At 38.0% G+C, this 13,079-nt stretch overlaps 1 protein-coding gene across 2 annotated transcripts in view; it reads left to right on the plus strand.

The window, feature by feature from the left end:
* GABA-B-R2 (gamma-aminobutyric acid type B receptor subunit 2) overlaps window positions 1–13,079 on the plus strand; it is an 832,753-nt gene that overhangs the window by 673,637 nt on the left and 146,037 nt on the right. The window lies entirely within an intron of this gene.

Here is a 13,079-nt window from a genome sequence, read left to right on the forward strand (position 1 = left end):
GTCTAAAAATACAAAATGGACAAAATCCGGGTAATTTATTCGTAATTTAGTACGATACGTTTTCACAAATGCCCTAGCCACAATTGCCTGCCATTCCCAGTAAAAATAATTCAAATTTAACAGTGCGGAATCTGGCCAGAACTTGGCAAGTTGTTATTTGATTTTAAAACTACTGTAGTACAACACATGGGTAGAATTATTTTTTTTCAGAAATTCTGGAAATCCTATGATTTTTTACCTACAAGACTTCGATATGTAGTAGAGATTTATGACCCCTGCTTGCCGAAAACCAATGTTATCTCAGTTCCTCTCCTTCTAAGCTTCTTTCTTTCTCTATTTCTTTTTCAAAAATACTAGAATTAGGTCGGTTTTCTGTGAGAAAACATACTACGTAACAGTGTCTGTGTAAATAGAACAGCAACAGCATTGAGAAAGATAGCTCAATTACAATTGCCGCCACCTAGCGACGTGATGTGTAGCTTCTAGCATTCTGGAATTATACACCGTCGTTCCAATAGTAGAAAATGTGGTATGAATAGCCACCGTTACTCATGAAGATGCCAACGGATTTACTCGATTAACGAATTCGTTCAAAATAGTCGCTCTACTTACCTATTTAAAAAAATTCAAAATTTTACCCTCGTTAAAGATTTTTCGTGTGGCGTAACGGACCTACGTACGTGCGCACTAATGGCGTAACAATCTTATAAGTGCCATTTATGTGACCCTAATAAATAATACAGAACATCATATATGAATATGTTTGTATCTTGTATGTAAATACTAGTTTCTTGTGAATCGCGTTTTCATTAGTGTTCTGCCGGAAGGCAAGTTTAGTTCATTTATCTAGCATTCCTAGTGGAACAAATACGCCAGAACAAAAAGGATATAATGAACAGTTCCTTTTCTCTACACTTGAAAAAAATATATTTGGATAAGTGGAAATACGAGAGTTGGAGGAAACAAGCAGATAGAGACATTGAATCAAGAACAAAGCGTACGTAAAAGTTGAGTAATAGTAATTTCATTACCCAGATATTCACACGCCAAATAATATTCTTCCGATTTCACTTATCTGACCTCATAGAGTTTCAAGAATCAAAATTTTTGTCATGGGTTATAACAGCTGCTAATAGTAATTTCACAAATAGATCGCCTCGCCTAAGTGATTTCTTGTTGAAATAGGAAATAACTGCAATGAACTTAGTTAAATAATAAATAAAAAAAGTAGCAGTACCACATGTACACAAGGTAAAGAAGTTTGATTTCTATAGAGTGCCTCATATTTTATCAACCAGTAATAAAGATTTCTACCACTTCCTGTTTTAGTAGAGAGATTAGAGATAAGATAATACCTAATTGGCTGCAGAAAATCCTTTCTCGTTATCTATAACCTATTTAACTATGTAGCAATGAACGCTAAAATAGGAAGTGATTAATTTCTGCATTTTCGGTTTCATTGATTTCTGCCAATAGGGGATTAAGAGAGGAGATAGTATCTATTCTTTGAATACTAAATAGATACTAAATAGATAGTTTCTTGCTATCTATCATCATTGTTGCTCTGTGTAGATGGATATTGAAACCGGAAGCTGTAGTCGATTCCTGTTACTTCCGGGTTTAGTAGACAGTTAAGGATGAAGATGATAGGTATTCTTGGAATGCTTATTCGATTGCAAGAAACTGCTTCTCGCTATCTATTACTGCTTTTGCTCTATACAGGGTGTTTCAAAACAACACCGAGAACGTTTTGGAGGTGATACCTGACACCAAGATAAGACAAAAAGTATACAACAATCTGGGTACACAAATGCTTCCTTTCGGATTTATAGGCTGCTGAAAACATGAAAAATGAATTTTAAACTTCCATAGCTTCTAAACTATGGGACCTATCATAGTCGGGTCAAGACCACTTAGGAACTAGTATGTACTCTATCCAAATATCCAAGTTTCAGAATCTTGCAGTTCTTCCGCAACAATTTTTATAGAGGTAGTTAGTGAGTACTGCAAGTTATATGCTCGTAGTGAAACTTCCTCTACAAAAATTGTTGCGTGAGTACATTAGGATTCTGAAACATGTATTTTTGGATAGCGCACATATTAATTTCTAAGTAAAGTCTTGACCCGACTACGGCTGGTCCCATAATTTTGAAGCTATGGACGTTTAAAGTTCATTTTTTCTGCCTATAACTACGAAAAGAAGCATTTGTGCACCCAGGTTGGTCTATACATTTTACCGTATCTTGGTGTCAGGAATCACCTCCCAAATGTTGTCGGTGTTGTTTTGAACCACAATGTAGTATTCAGTGTTAAAACTGGAAATGGTTGACTTCTATCACTTCTGGTGGATAGTTCACTTCCATCAACAAACTCAATTCCTAACCTTTGACTCTGTACATCCTGTGGCCAAAATTCTCCACCGGTTGACATTTTCCGGACGAAATAGAGACTTGTAGAAATAGAAATAAACGTGCATTTTGCATGATCCTCTTTACAGTTTTTAAAGCAAAATTTATTTTCTTCAATTCCTTGAAGTTCATCAACACAATTATTCCTATTATTCCAATCACAAACGAGTATACTATGTAATATTAGACAAAATTTTCGACACTTACTTTATCAACTATAATACATGAACATAGCAACGTAAGCAATAGTCTATCTCGTCTGGGGCGAGGGACGGTGGCTCAGTGGTAGAGTGCTTGCCTCTGGTGCGTGAGGTCTCTGATTCGATCCCCAGTCAAGTAAGTTTCTAGTGCACAACATTGTGTTCGGGGTTTTCTCGGGGTACTCCGTTTCCTCCCACTTTCTCACTGCACTAATTCTTCCATCATCGTAGGGGGCGCAGTGCTGAGTGGTAGAGCGTTCATCTCCGGTACTTGGGGTCCCTGGTTCGATCCCAGCTCGCGACGTATGGACTTTGTGGTGAACACAGCTTGTGGGTTTTCTCGGGGTTCTCCCGTTTCCTCCCACTTTCTTCATTCCATCATTTCATTCATCTCTCATCATCACCGCCTCCTTTAGCCTACCCGGCATAACCGTAGGGCGTAAAACTTAAAGATTTCATTTCATTTTCTTCCATCATCATTCCTTGCTTTAATTATCCGTTTCTCTTAGCCTAAAGGACGTAATCGAGGAACGATAAGCTGGAATAATATTAGTAAGCGATCTCTCTTTGTTGAATATCAAATTTCTTTTCATATTCTCTAGGAACTTATAACCGCTACCAGGTTATAGAAGGATTTTTTGTAGACACTCTGTATATTTCGTAAAGACAATGATCATTATTTTCGATTTATACTTTATTCTGCAACGCATATAAGTTCTTTCTTCGGTGGGAATTGCTTCTTTCCCACACAATTGGACAAAGAATTATTTCATCGTTTTCTCATATATATATTTAAAATATTGCTTTTAGTGAACATTTCAGTTAGCGACGAACCATTTCAGTGTTTCTCCCTGACTCATTATATGCACAGTATATATTCTATAGTTATTGAGAACTGAATTAAGTGCTTTCTTTAATCGCTTATGGAAACATTACTATAGATTAGAGAAATACGGGCTGACCAGATGTTCCAGCAACCAAAGTGGCACTAACTGCGTTGTTTCGTACTCGTTATCTGTACTTTCTCACGCCAAAGTTATCGCCGTGTCTAGTGCATTATGGGCAGTTGACTAAAATTAACATAAATTGTTTTCCGTATTCTGTTTATATGTGCATACAGGTGAGTTAACTGAGTGATTTTTAAAATAAACTGCCAACACTTTTCAGTTGACCATTGCAACCCGTACCTTGAGCTTCGGTGCTCAGGGAGTTTGACTCCAGGTCTGGAAGTCGTAACCACGCATCTCGCGCCGAGCTTCAGATATGACTTTTTTTAAGGGGCACAAGCTATTTAGCCGGTGAAGGACGTTTTCTTACGGCTAGCCCCAACTAGTGAAGTCCCAGGTCCGTAGACCTTCTGCGTATATGTAAGTTATACACACGCCCTCCAACATCAGCATTCTACTTTTTCTAATTTGCTGAAGACTCATCTTTACGCTGCAGGATCGTTAGCGCAGCAACTGGATTCATCGTGGGACGATCCAGATAACTTTTCCCCGGTGCTAATCCCCCAAGTGTGTCAATGGTGTGAGAGAAGCATTTACAGTGAAATCCGAATTATAATTTTATATATTTAAAGGACTATCGCGCACTGAAAAGGCAAAGTGTGATTTCAGTGACGAAAATTATTTTACATATTCAGTGTATAGTGTTGTGTTCATTCCTCTTCGCTATTTTATTTTATATATATATATTCTAGTGTCATTTAATCCAGTGTGTTTTTGTTGTTTGTATGAGTGATGTTTGTGTGCGCTATGGTCTGGATGATCGTCTGATCGTCCGTGAGGTTTTCGAGACGAGACACCCGAACCTCTCGTCTAACCTAATGCTCATCTCATTACTGAGACCGTCGAGCGATTTGGGAACAGTTTGTAACTCTTCTTGGAGAGGTCCTTCATCGTCCTGTCCAGGTAAGTTCCAGTCTCAGGAGAATACTTATTGGTAGGACCACGAACCACGAATAGAGACCTTGAACTCCTGCCGGTTACAAATAAATGTTTACACGGAGTGGTTACAAATAAATGGCTGTCCGAACAGCGACACGAACAGAAACGGTTATAAATAAATGGCTCCCAAACAGCGACCCGAACTGCAGCTGGTTACAAATAAATGGCTCCCGAACAGCGACCCGAACTGCAGCTGGTTACAAACTAACTGAGCCAACGTACAATACTATAAAATTTTCCAACATCTCACGGAATACAACAAAGTAGATTATTTAGATCCGCGAAACACGATTGCCTAAAGGTGTGTCTCAAATTTAAAGGAGCCAAGTAAATATATTAATTGAAACATTTGAAACACTTTGCAACTTCATATTTTGCATAAAACAGTACAATGTGTACAACAATAACACCTTATTGTCAAGACCATACTCTGGGAAAGAAAATAGATCTAAAGCATTGTGAAGTTTAAAAGTGATCCCATTTTCTCTTGGGGAGATATGCTAGGAGAATTGACGGTATGGGCCATGAAGCATTTAGCACAGGCACCTCTGTTGGTGTTAAACAATTCTTATATCAGCTGCTTAAGTAATGGTAGAAATCCAGCTAATATTTACTGTATTTATAGCAAAAGATTTCTTAATGCTAAGTTGGCTGTTCAAAAACAAAATGGCATTTGTACGTTCTCTCCTCTCGCTGTGAGCCTCTAAAATGATGGATCTGCTCATGAATACCTTCAGCTAGAGATATTAAAGCAGGTAAACATGGGACCCCTTTCAGAAAATCTACCGATCAAAGGATGTGACTGCAAAAGCCACCCGCTACACTCTGACAAAAGAAAAAAGAAATGTTGCAAGTTGTCGCCACTCCTCTGTATGTGGTTTCATCTTCCCCCTTCTTCCATTGCATCCTCCTGAGGTCACAACATCAAAGGCGAACAAGGAAAATATAATGGAAACATCGTAGAGTGTCTTCTAAAAGGGTCGGATGTAAAGTACAGTTACCATATGGTCAATAAACACACGACAACGATCGCTACATACATAGTCTTCTTCGCTTCGCTTGTGGACAAAAGAACTTCTTTTTTAAATCTGTTTGGCTTTCTCTCTATGCTTTGTATCTCGACAGAAAGATGTGTTTACTACCAAGTTTATTTCGATGTCCACTTATGGAGGGAAAGTTTAATTGAAGAAGTCATTCAAACAAATAATAGCGTGCTCAGAACTGGAGAAACGTAAATATATTCTTTTCACTAATCATATTTTTCAATATTATTTCTGTTTGTTCTATTTTATTGATTCTTCTAACAACGACGACTGACAGCTGAAATTAAACTTTTGTACAAGAATAAAATACATATACTATACGAATAAGTATAGATGCGTTTGTGTACGTAGCAAAAGAAACAAGTCAGAAACATGTTTCCCGTCACTGCCGGTTACGTTTCCAAAGATAAAAATGTGTATTGAATTACAGAAAATGGTATTATTTGATATTTATAAGAGAGGAAAAAGTGGAGTTCTATTAATATTACGTGCAATATATGTACTGAAAAGCAATATTCTTAAAATAATAATATCGCAACAAGACACATATGAGGACCGTTTCTTTAAAAAAAAAAAAAAAAAATTCGATAGAGAAAATTTTGATAAACGTTGGAATGCTTTTTATGTTACCAATCGAGCTGTGAAATCAGAATTGACAAATCTCGAAATGTGTCATGTGTATAGATAAATGATAAACGTTTTGTCAGAACTCGATAGAGGTTATGTACAACAAGAACAAAAATCAATTGTAAAAAATAAGATGTTTTGTGCTCTATAGAGTTCTGAAAAAACGCTTCTCATATGGTTGTCCTGGTATTTTTTGAAATACGGCAGTTTAATGAGTTCACACTTTCGGCTATACAGTTGGTGTACGGGACTTGGCTGCGAGATCAGGATCCGATTCTCAGTGACTGATCGTGTGATTCGGATCCCACTTTCTACACCCATGTTTGTATCATATTCAGTATAATCTGCGCTAAGGACGTTTTAAAGTCTAAATCTAAGTCCAGTTAGTATGATGGATATTGATCCAAAATATTAATGATACAGCTTTTCAGTATACAATAAGATCAAGGTTGGTATAGAGGTATCAAGGTGGTATCAAAAATTTCAGGATTAGATTTGTAACTCGCCGAAAGAGGCAGCGCAGAATTTTACATGGAATAACGATCTTTATACGTCAGTGTGTTAAGATACATTGTCCTGTGTATACTAATAGCTCTGCAACTGGTAATATTCTGACCACGTAAGTTATTTAATGGTTCTGTGATTTCATTATGGACATGAAATTGGTGCCAAGATCAAATGTGAAACTGCATGAAACTGAGCAAATCTGCTACAGAGACAAGCAACAATTTTCCAAATGGAAGAGTCCCTCATCTGCAGAACCGAAAGAAGGCGAAACAAATCGCGCGTCAACTAAGTGCGTGGTTATATTTTTGGACATTCACAGGGTAGTGCATAAGAATTTCACTCCAGTGCCAAGACTAACAATACCAAGTTCTACTGCCACGCTTTACAGGTAAGAACTCTGACAGAGGGCATTTGGAGAGAGTGAGGGGACTTATGGTACGCTAGAAAAGATAGATGCTCGACGACGACAATACATCCTGTTCACTGAGCTTCTCATATATGAGTTTTTTCCAGGAAAGGTCTGCTCTGCATCCTTATATCTTCCAGAATATTAAGTTAAAACTCAGAGGTCGCCAGTTTGATACTATTACTCAGGTCCAGCATGATTCGTAGAAGGTGCTCCACGTTCTTCTAAATGAAGATCTCAAAAACGTATTCCAGAAATGGCATAAGGTGGGAGCGCTGTAATGCTGTTCAAGAAAACTATTTTGAAGGTGATAACGTGTAAACATAGATAAATTATGTACTTTCTTGTAAATAGATCTAGTCTCGAAACTTTTTTGATACTCTGTCTGACAGTAATCAGTGAAGCGAAGGACAAGCAATGGTGCAGAATGTTTCACGAAGGGTTTTCAAATCTTCATGACGATGGGCGTAATGGAAGGCCTAGTGTTCAGACTGACGATCCGGTGGAACGTGTTAACGAGAAAGTGCGATCCATTCGCCGGTTCAAAATAAATATACTCGCGAAAATTTTTCAGAAGCGTCTGCGGAAACAATGCATCAAATTATGACTGACAACTGGGCTATCACAAATTGTGTGCGATGGGTGTCAAAAATGCTGACAGGCGCTCATAAGGAGCAACGGATCATAGCTGCACCTTATTTTTTAGTCCGCTGGGGAAAGGATAAAGATGACCTCTTTCCTCACATAGCAACGGGAATTGTAACCTGGATATCGTACGCCGTCAAGGAGTCGAAGGAATTGCGGCGCTCTGGTTCTCCTAATGCGAAGAAATTTAAAGAAACTCCATCAGTTCACATATCACAGCAACCCTCTTTTGGGATCAAAAGAGTGTGTGGTTCTTGTGATAATTCTTGGAAGAAGGACGAACAATTACAGAAGATGTGTACAGTCAAACACTGAATAATCTGCAACATGCCATCGAAAATTGGCGGAGAGGAATGCTACGCTCTGGAATTCTTCTCACCCATGACAATGCACGCCTACACACAGTTCCTCATACTGTTGAGACAATTCAAAGATTTCGATGGAAAATATTCAGTCAACCTCCTTACAGTCTCGACCATGCCTCAAGCGATTTCTTTAGTTCTCTTTACTTGAAAAGAGAAAACATTTTGACGTCAGTGAAGTGCTCAAGACATCAGTTCTGGACTGGCTACACTCTCAGGCAACAGATTTTTACACAGAGGGTACGTGGAAGCTTGTGCCACGCCAACAGGAATGTCTGGAGACTCATGGTCACTGGGTTGAAAAATAGCCAAGATACAAATGTATGTACTGTACTTGTATATCAGTCACAATAAATTTCTTCTTCTATCATTTACTTGTTTCTTTTAAATATCGACCGTTTTTGACGTGCACCTTGTAGATATTTTCTAGAGAAACAATAGTGCAGGATAATTCTTCTTTTCAGCCACTGATCTGAGTATAGTAGGGGAGTAATAATGGTATTAATGATAATTCCAAATTAACATTAATATGTATATTGTCATAAGAAAACCCGCAAAAATTGTATGCTCAATTAGAATTTCGACAGTGCTAAATGTACACAAACGTAGTTTTCGCTTGTTTTGCTCTTCACAAATAAGGGGAAACCGAATCCTTTGTAAGTTAACAATCAGGAAAGTATTATTTTTACTAATATTGTGATTGTGCGATTGAAATGTACAATTTTACTTCTGTGAGAATGCTAAAAATCGCTATGTGTGATGCAACAACTGAATAGATAGGAGTTACGCGTACGACGTCACAAACTTCGTATATGTGAGAAAACAAGTTGTGTAGCCCAAACAATGAGGAGATAGTATGCCATTGAAGAGTGTCCTGTGAAAGTGCACTACGGAGAACACATTTGTGAGTGATTTTCCTTTACGAGTTCTAACTAGATCACATTGCATGTCTAGCTGCTAAAAACATTAACATTGCACTTGACCTCAGGAGTAGTCAATGAACGCATCATACGGTCGTTGGTTCGTAAAATTTATTACCGTGACAAATAGGTCTATGGAAAAAATCCCGCGTCCACCGACCAACAGCAAGTTAGCGCTTCAGGAATATTATAGAATCGGACCCTCAGAGAAGTATCATTGCAAACTACAGTAAGGTCTGTATTATCCGAGCTAATGTGGACCGGATCTAACTCAGATAAGCAAAACCTCGGTGAATAGGGATGCGCTCGAGTCGAGACATGTCTCGAATCTCGACTCGACTCGACTCGAATTTGAGTCGAGATTCGAGTCGAGACACACTTTGTAAAATTCGAGACGAGTCGAGACAAACGTATTTCTCGACTCGAATTTTCGAGTCGAGACACGAGTCGAGTCAAGACGGCTCTTAAAAATCTCGACTCGACTCGAATGTCTCGAAAATCTTTCTATAATTTTTAATATTATTTTAAAGAAAGTATTCACTCAGAAACAGCCTTGAAACCAATTCCAGCTTTTATTCCTTCAGAAAGGTACAGAACGCATAAAATTAATAGTTAATCTTTAAAGATCAAGATTTAATTTTCAGCTCAATTCAGTTAATTAGAACTAATAGTTAATGTCGTTGTATTTGGTTGTACTGCAAATATAATGATAATAATAATTATAATTGATTATCTAGTTTGTATAAAACTATTTTCCGTAGTCTAAATCTAGTTTATATAAAACTATTGCGATAAAGTGAACTTCATAAATTCTCTGAATGAGCAGTTGGTAGTCTATAGTAATTTAGCATAGTTATAATTATTGTGTTTTCGTTCCCATGAACGCAATAGGGTTACGTAACTTCTGGATTATTCGCTTGCCCAACTATTGTGAGGCTTTAATATGTTGCAGCATATCACGAGCTACGGATAATATATAATGTAACATTTGTTGTAAATCACATATTATGATACGAGACTATTTTACATAGTATATCTTATCTAATATAAATAAAATAAAGAGTTTGTTTGTGTGTTTGTCTGTCTGTCTGTGTGCGACCTGGGGACCAGACGAGTGGACCGAGAGTTCCCAAAATTTGGTCACGGGTACCTTAGTCCAGGCCCCAGATCAAGACGAAGCGTTTTTTTAAATTTCGAACCAGGGGGGTCTCGGGGGGGACGTTTACTGGGACCGACCTGGGGACCAGACAAGTTGACCGAGAGTTACCAAATTTTGGTCACGGATACCTTGGTCCAGGTCCCACTCTAAGGCGAAGCGTTTTTGTCAAAATTGGAACCAGGGGGTCTCAGGGGGGCGTTTAGCGAGACATGTAAAAGTAATCCAAATTGATCGACATTAGTGTCAAATCCATAGTTTTCACGGTCGCTGAGATCAATGGTGACACTTCCATCAGCGGTGACTTGCAAATTCAGCTACTACTGTATGCGGGCCGGGTGTCAGCGGGTGAGGAATACCGAGACATGTATAAATAGCCCATATTGATTGATACTAGTGTCAAATCCATAGTTTTCACGGTCACTGAAATGAATGGTGATACTTCCAGAGGTGTTGACTTCCAAATACAACCCCCATGCGAAGAATGGGTATATTAAGCTAGTATTACAATAAATGGACTGCTTGGATGCCAAGAACTAGTACAGATAAGTACCATTCACTTCTATGAATAGGTATTTTTTAAAAGGATTTTTGTAAACATTAAGTTATAAAACAATGAACTACATACAGTAGTTATGGTTTTGGTTCCCAACATAAAAGAAATATGGATTGTTCATGAGATATTGAACTTCAACTTTCACTCCTGGAAAATTTCAATTTTGGAGTTAGGCCACTTGGCATCAAAGCAGTTCACTGTAAGATAAATACATTCCGCACATTAGTAACATAGTTGTTCAGGGGCCTTCGATTTCCATCCTCTCAAATGAAAGCTGAACGATTGCTTGATATATGCTGACTATATAGGAGAAATAGTGTATTAAGTTTTCGAGCTTTGGTGCGTATCCGTATTTACACTCTGATATAACTTTAAGTTCACACTCAAATCGAGCTAATTGTTTAATGCATTTCGAAAGCTTTTGTTTTTATGCAGCTCAATAAGGAAAATCTATTTCATAATCGGAACATTTATGTACTAAGAAACTATGAACGTAAAGTGGACTCGACCTAGCCCCGTGGCCGCTGTGACTCAGTGGCACAGCTCTCACCCTTGATGTGTGAGGACTCTGATTCTGTGTGTGTGTGTGTGAACTCCGCGGCTAGTGTACGCGTCTTTGCCGTGGAAGACTCGGGTTCAATTCCCGGCGCGAGCTCATGTAGTTGGGATTCCACGTTAATCAGTAGGTCTACATTTCATATATCCTCGCTGCTGAAAGAGACGGTAAAGTCAAAATCAACTCAACAATATATATGTGTGTGTGCTTATGTGAATTTCCTCGTGGCTGTATGGTTAACACATACGCCTTGATCGCGGGAGACTCTGGTTCGATTTACGGTGGAAGCTCATGAAGTTGTTACCGGTATCCCACTTTAAACTGTAGATCCATGCCTCATATAACCATAGATATAATATATATGCCTTTGATACACTTATTTTCCGACTTGGAAGCCATCGAAAATTTCCGGACACAGAGTCCCGTAGACCGAAAATGAGAAACATAGGTACAGAGTAAAACAGCCATAGAAATTTAAGCTTTTTAGGCTAACTTAATCCTTACATATAATGCAACTAGCTTGGCCAAGTTATAATGGAGGAAATGCTATCATTGCAACACTCTGAGAATAGAAAATGTTCGTCAGGTATTACTATCCCCCCCTCTCCTGCAGAATGAAAACCCTGACTAAAACTCAATATTATATAACTATTTTGTGTAATGTAACAAACAGTGGCGGATAGTATTCATGTTTCCTTGCAGAGGTCCTTACGAGGGTTCGCTTCCATCTTCCTCTCCCCAAGAACTAAAATAAATTAAAAAATTGCTATTACTTGTTAATCTTGTACAAAGGACGCAATTAAAGACCCAGTGTAACACCCCTTCACATTTAGATTTTTCCCCTGGAAGAAAACCAGTTATTATTGTTTCTTGATTTCTCAGTCTCACCTACATAAACATACGAATAGAATTACAGGATAGGACATGTTTAGATTGCTTGCACGTGACATCTAACTATATTTCTCATCAAATGTATCACAGATGAAAATTTCCGTTTGTACTGCCTCTATTTTCTGGTACATATGTTTCATTTATGTTATGTTGCTAAAATTCGTTAGGAAACAAGTACAGACTGCGCCTGTGTGCCTGACAAAACGTAAATGTACTGGATAATTATTTCTTCACTTTCTTCCAGAAAAAAAATAACCCATCTCATGTCGGCTAACAAAAGGAGGTAGCGGACCAAAGATAGCCGTTGTTTACCTAAGGTCGTTACACAGCAGGGGTTTCATTCAGTCAGAGGGAAAAGAAAAATAATTTAAGGTTTCTACATTTGTTTTGAACTGCAATATACTTCTTCCTTTTATTTTAAGAACCATTTCCTTCTCATTTGTCTGCATCAGAAAAGAAATGCAAAAAAATCACTAGAATGTGCCTATTTACCCAAAGTACGTATTAGATCACTAGTTCAATAGTAAAATCACTAAATCTAGTACGAAATCATAAATGTGGCATCCCTCAGTTGGAGCGAAAAAAATGGTTGGAGTAAAAACTAGTCCATATTTCTACTGCGTTCTGTTGTTGAATTCACAGAAATGCTCAAAAATAAATTCAAGAAGTAAAACACGATCCTACAAAAGACTGTTTACTTGCTCACTGGTTTTCGTATTGTGAACTGAAACTCAAGTGCGCAGTCATGTTGAATAGTTCTGTCCCTTTCTACTTTACAACTTGAGGTGGGATGAGGGTCAGGATAGATCTAGTGATATACCGCTAAAGGAAGTGTTTCAGTACAGAGTCGGAAGCG

Source organism: Thermobia domestica, chromosome 5 (assembly GCF_964235325.1).
Source record: "Thermobia domestica chromosome 5, izTheDome1.hap1.1, whole genome shotgun sequence".
NCBI classification, from domain to species: domain Eukaryota; kingdom Metazoa; phylum Arthropoda; class Insecta; order Zygentoma; family Lepismatidae; genus Thermobia; species Thermobia domestica.